Here is a 5,982-nt window from a genome sequence, read left to right as displayed (position 1 = left end):
GTATTATTTTCTCTCTCTACAACTCTTGTTCCTTTTAACTTTGGGTACGATTTCTATTTCAATTAATCTCAGTTATTTATTTTCTTCCCTTAATCATGTCTCCTTTAATTCCTTTGTTTAGTTTAGATTTAATTATGTCTGAGTAGTTCTCTTTTTAGGGTTTATGGGGATCCATAATTAATATGAAGGGATAATTTATTATTGTTGATTATTGATATTGCATGATAATTTCTTATTGAATTGTTTTAATTCTTTGCAATTGGATTATGAATCGAGCAGATGTAATTTGATTGTGAATGTTTAGCAATATTGAATTGATGAATCGAGCAGATGTTAATTTAATATTAAAGGCTATTTTCAATAGGAACTTAGATCTAGTAAATTGCGAGAGCCTGTTAGATCTATGTTGGTTAATAAATTGCGAGAGCCTGTTAATCATGTTATTGTGCAATGTTAATTATTGATTGTTATGTTTTATCCCGGAATATTAATTATTGGTGAACCTGTGACCCTAGACCTTCTTATTATTAATTTTCTCCCTAAACTTAATCTTCATAGTATAATTTCATATTAAACACAACAAATTGGTTACCTTAATAATTTAGATTATATTAATTAATTAGGAGTAGAAAGACCAGTTTCCCTGTGGATTCGACCCTACTTCCCTATCTACTTTAGTTAGAGGACTTAGGTATTACTTTTGATTAGGGGATACGACTTTACCCTGTCAAAATTTGGCGCCGTTGCCGGGGAAACGGTTTTATTTTTATTTCTAATTGTTTTTATAGTTTAGATTATTTTCTCTTTTGCCTCAAGGGACATTAGTTCTTTGAGGTAGTACTAATATCTGTTTTTTTTTAGTTCTTTGTTTATGCCCAGGTGTTCCAGATCAGGTTACATTCCATTCGATCCTGAGATCGAACGCTCATTTCATAGACAAAAGAATCTTTACAGGCAGATTTTAGCAGATTCCGGGAGTAGTGATATTCCTGGAAATCCATTACCTTCCTCTAGTGATTCGGAGCATTCTTCTGATTCAGAACTAGAGATGGGTACACCACCACCTCCACCTCGTAAGCTTAGCGATTATTCGCAACCATCGCTGACAGATTTTCCGCATCTTTCTCCTACGCCCGATCTCGAGGGAGTCCAGTTCGAGATCAAGCCCCAATTCATAACGATGATAGAAAGAAAGCAATTCAGTGGAGCGAAGGGTGAAGATCCTAATCTTCACATTGCAGATTTCTGTCAATACTGCAATACTATTAGGCAGAATGGGGTAACGCAGGATCAAATCAGGGAGATTCTTTTTCCCTTTTCTTTATGTGGAAAAGCTAAATTATGGTTTAATGGTTTGAATAGAGCTGCACTTGGTATTACTAACTGGGAGACTCTTGCATTGAATTTTTATAATAAATATTACCCTGTAGAGAAAACAGCTTTATTAAGAAGCGCCATCCAGAACTTTGCCCAGGAAACAGATGAAGCATTATATGAAGCTTGGGAAAGATTCAAAGATCTGTAGAGAGAGTGTCCTCACCACAATTTGGCTAAGTGGCAACTGATTCAAGCTTTTTACAACGGATTAGGAAATGCATCTAGGACAATTTTAGACTCCGCAGCTAGCGGTAGATTTATGAATTTAAATGTTGATGATGCAGGTCAGGTTATTGAAGATATGGCAATCCATAATTCCCAATATGGGAATGCTAGAGGTTTTGCTAACAAGGGCAAGCATCATGTTGATTCAGTCACTCTATTACAAGCCCAGCTTACTTCTATTTGTCAGAAATTAGATAATCTTACCACTAACAATTCCAATTCTGTTGCTAATGTTTCTGCTGTTGCTAATAATGCTAATGATGCTTTTTGTGAAAATTGTGGCAGTGTAGGTCATTATGAACAAGATTGCAGGAGTTCTATGGAGCAAGTTAATGCTTTCCAAACCTACAAGCAAAATAACCCATACTCCAATTCCTACAATCCTGGCTACCGGAACCATCCCTACCTATCTTACCGTAGCACTAATGTTCAAAATCCGCCACCTCCACAACAACCACAACAAGCACCCCCTCCATAGCAGAAATATTACCATCCTCATGCCAATCAGAAACCCCCATCACAACCCCCCACTACATCTTCTGACCCTGCTTTATCAGAAATTAGGGCAATGCTGACTAATATGCAAAAATATATGGAGAGTAGAGACCAACAGATTGACTCTATTATAGCCCATAATAAAGTCATGGACACCCAAATTGCCCAATTGTCCTCTACCCTTCAATCCCGTCAGCAGGGAGCTTTACCAGCACAGGGAATGCAACCAACGGATCATGCAAATGCAATCACCCTAAGGAGTGGTTCACACTACGATGGGCCCCAAATGCCCAAAGAGGATGAACCTGAATTATCTGACATTGCTAATCCTGATTCCTTTATACCAATTTCCCCTGCAGGGCTGCAGGGTAAAATTCCTGATGCTAATATTTTTGATGATTCATTGCAGGGTACAACCCCAGGGAAGGATGCACCCCAGGAGAAGAGTAGGGAAGCACCACCAGTTATCAAGCTACCTTTTCCCAACAGTCACTTGAAGACTAAGTTGGATAAACAGTTTGGTAAGTTTTTGGAGGTTGTTAAAAATTTGCAGGTAACAGTTCCTTTCACAGAACTTATTACTCAGGTTCCTGCATATGCTAAATTTATGAAAGACATTCTGACTAGGAAAAGGGCCTTTAATGAGGTAGAAACCGTAGCATTCACTGAGGAATGTAGTGCACTTTTACAGAATAAATCCCCTCCTAAATTAAAGGATCCCGGTAGTTTTTCTATCCCCTGTCATATTGGTAATGTCTTCATTGATAAAGCATTATGTGATCTAGGTGCTTCTGTTAGTGTAATGCCATCGTCTGTTTGTGCTAAATTAAATATGGGAGATTTAAAAGTTACTAATATAACATTGCAAATGGCAGACCGTTCTGTTAAATACCCCTTAGGTATTTTAGAGGATGTACCTGTTAGAGTCGGTAAATTTTTTATCCCCGTTGATTTTGTTGTTCTAGACATGGCTGAGGACACGCAAATTCCCATTATATTAGGTAGACCTTTTCTCCATACTGCAGGAGCCATTATTGACGTCAAAAATGGTAAACTAACCCTTTCTGTAGGCGACGATAATATCACATTTAATTTAGGGAAAGTTTTAAAAGGTCCAATGCTTGAAGAAAATTGTTATTTGATTGATGTGCTTGATATAATGGATGATATTTGTGAGGAAAGCTTACCATAGGTTCTTGCAAGGGACCCCTTGGAGGAAATTCTTTGTGGAAATTTGTCTGCAGGTGACATGAGCGTATGGAGCAAGGAGGTGGATGATATAGAAAGAGCTATTGCCACCGAGGAATCTGATCTTAATGATTGTGTGAAGGTAGTAAATTTGGTTCAGGAATCACAACCTGCAGAGGTGAAGAAACCTGAACTAAAACCTCTCCCTTCCCATTTAAAATATGTTTTCCTTGATGAGCAGGAATTGTACCCTGTGATCATTAGTATTGCACTGGATGACCCACAAATTTCTCAACTTTTAGAGGTTCTCCGAACCCACAAAAGGGCAATAGGGTACAGTATTGATGATCTCAAGGGTATAAGCCCTGATTTTTGTATGCACAGGATACACTTAGAGGACAATTACAAGCCCTGCGTTCAACCCCAGAGGAGGTTGAATCCTAATATGCAAGAGGTAGTCAAGAAAGAGGTTATGAAGTTACTCGATGCAGGTATCATCTATCCTATTTCTGACTCTAAATGGGTAAGTCCTGTACAGGTGGTTCCTAAGAAGGGTGGGATGACTGTCGTTAAAAATGATAAAAATGAATTAATTCCCACTAGAACTGTTACAGGGTGGCGTATGTGCATTGACTATCGTAGATTAAATATCGCCACTAAAAAGGACCACTTCCCTCTCCCCTTTATTGATCAAATGCTTGAGAGGTTAGCAAATCATAAGTTCTTTTGCTATTTGGATGGGTATTCGGGATTTTTCCAAATCCCGATCCACCCTGACGACCAGGAAAAGACTACATTTACATGCCATTATGGCACTTTTGCATATCGTAGAATGCCTTTTGGTTTATGTAATGCACCTGCTACATTTCAACGTTGCAGGATGAGTATCTTTTCTGAGTTCATAGAGTCTATCATGGAAGTCTTTATGGATGATTTTAGTGTTTATGGTTCTTCATTTGATGCATGTCTAATTAACCTAGCTAAAATCCTGAAAAGATGTGAAGAATGCAACTTGGTCTTAAATTGGGAAAAATGTCACTTTATGGTGACAGAGGGAGTAGTCTTGGGTCACATTGTATCTGATAAGGGCATACAGGTAGACAGAGCAAAAATTTCAGTGATTGAGCAATTACCTCCCCCAGTTAATGTTAAGGGAGTTAGGAGTTTCTTGGGTCATGCGGGGTTTTATCGCCGTTTTATCAAGGATTTTTCTAAAATTGCTAAACCACTAACTCAGCTTCTGCTTAAGGATGCCCCTTTTGTTTTTACTGACGAGTGTCTTGAGGCTTTTGACAGGATTAAGCAGGCTTTGATATCGGCACCCATCATATGTGCTCCCGATTGGAATCTTCCATTCGAGATTATGTGTGATGCAAGTGACTATGCTCTAGGAGCCGTGCTTGGACAAAGGAAGGATAAAGTTTTGCACGCTATCTATTATGCAAGCAAAACTTTGGATGAGGCCCAAGTCAATTATGCCACCACGGAAAAGGAGTTTCTTGCTGTTATATATGCTTTAGAAAAATTTAGATCATATCTTGTTGGTTCTAAAGTCATTGTTTTTACTGACCATGCAGCGTTGAAATATCTAATAGCTAAGGCGGAATCCAAGCCAAGGCTACTCCGGTGGGTTCTTTTGCTCCAAGATTTCAATATTGAGATAAGAGACAAAAAGGGAGCAGAGAACGTAGTGGCAGATCACTTGTCACGTATCAGGTATGATGAGGGTAAGGATTTTCTTCCTATAGATGATTCGTTCCCCGATGACAACCTGTATGCAGTAGTAGAGAATCACCCTTGGTATGCAGATTTTGCTAATTATTTGGTGGGTGGTACTCTACCTCCTGACTTGTCCTACCAACAGAAAAAGAAATTCCTTTCTGATGTTAAACATTATTTTTGGGATGATCCTTTTTTGTTTCGTGAGTGTGCAGATGCATTATTTCGCAGGTGTGTTCCCGAATGGGAAGTTCACGGCGTCCTTACTAGTTGCCACACTTCACCCTATGGTGGACATCACGGCCCCTCTAGAACGGTGGCCAAGATTAACGAGTCAGGCTTCTTTTGGCCTACCATGTTTAAAGATGCTAACACTTTTGTGCAGGCTTGTGACTCTTGCCAGAGGACTTAGGTATTACTTTTGATTAGGTGATACGACTTTAGCCTGTCAAAATTTGGCGCCGTTGATCGGGCGCGCCTCCAGGCCGTCCATTATATTTTCTTTCTCCTTCCTTCTTTTCTCACTTTCTCCTTATTTCATCTTCTTCATCTTACTTTCTCTCTCTAAAACCTCCATTTTCAAACCTTCAACAACTACTTCAATCTTAGATCTTCTCAAATTCCTTCATCCAAACTCAAAAATTCTTCCATTTTCCAACTCCTCTCATCTTTCTCTACAATCTACACTAAATTTTCAACACTTTCTCTCAATTTTCACTCAAACCCTAAGAGAGAGAAAGCTTCAATTACCACAATTTTTTTTAAAGAAAATGGCATCAAAGAGGTCTAGGACTCAACGGGGTGAAAGCTCGAGGCAACAAGCTCCAAGCATCGACCCGGAACTCCAAATTCCGGGATGGGAGAGGGTGGTCATCACCACCCAAGAGCAAAGGGCTAGGATGCTTAACCTCATCGCGAGGCAGGTAATTCCTACCCGTTTTATTCATCACCCTACTTTATCTAGACTAGGAATTGATA

At 39.1% G+C, this 5,982-nt stretch overlaps 1 non-coding gene across 1 annotated transcript; it reads right to left on the bottom strand.

Annotated features, from left to right (window-relative positions):
• Nucleotides 1-1,441: 1,441 nt before the first annotated feature.
• Nucleotides 1,442-1,548, bottom strand: LOC145573548 (small nucleolar RNA R71). Its single transcript, XR_014097537.1, has one exon. It is a non-coding gene; the product is annotated as a small nucleolar RNA R71 (small nucleolar RNA).
• Between the last annotated feature and the right edge of the window lie 4,434 nt (nucleotides 1,549-5,982).

This window comes from Chenopodium album, chromosome 12 (assembly GCF_948465745.1).
Source record: "Chenopodium album chromosome 12, dcCheAlbu1.1, whole genome shotgun sequence".
NCBI lineage: Eukaryota > Viridiplantae > Streptophyta > Magnoliopsida > Caryophyllales > Amaranthaceae > Chenopodium > Chenopodium album.
Note: the sequence above shows the minus strand (reverse complement) of the source record. Positions and strands in the feature narration are given on the sequence as shown.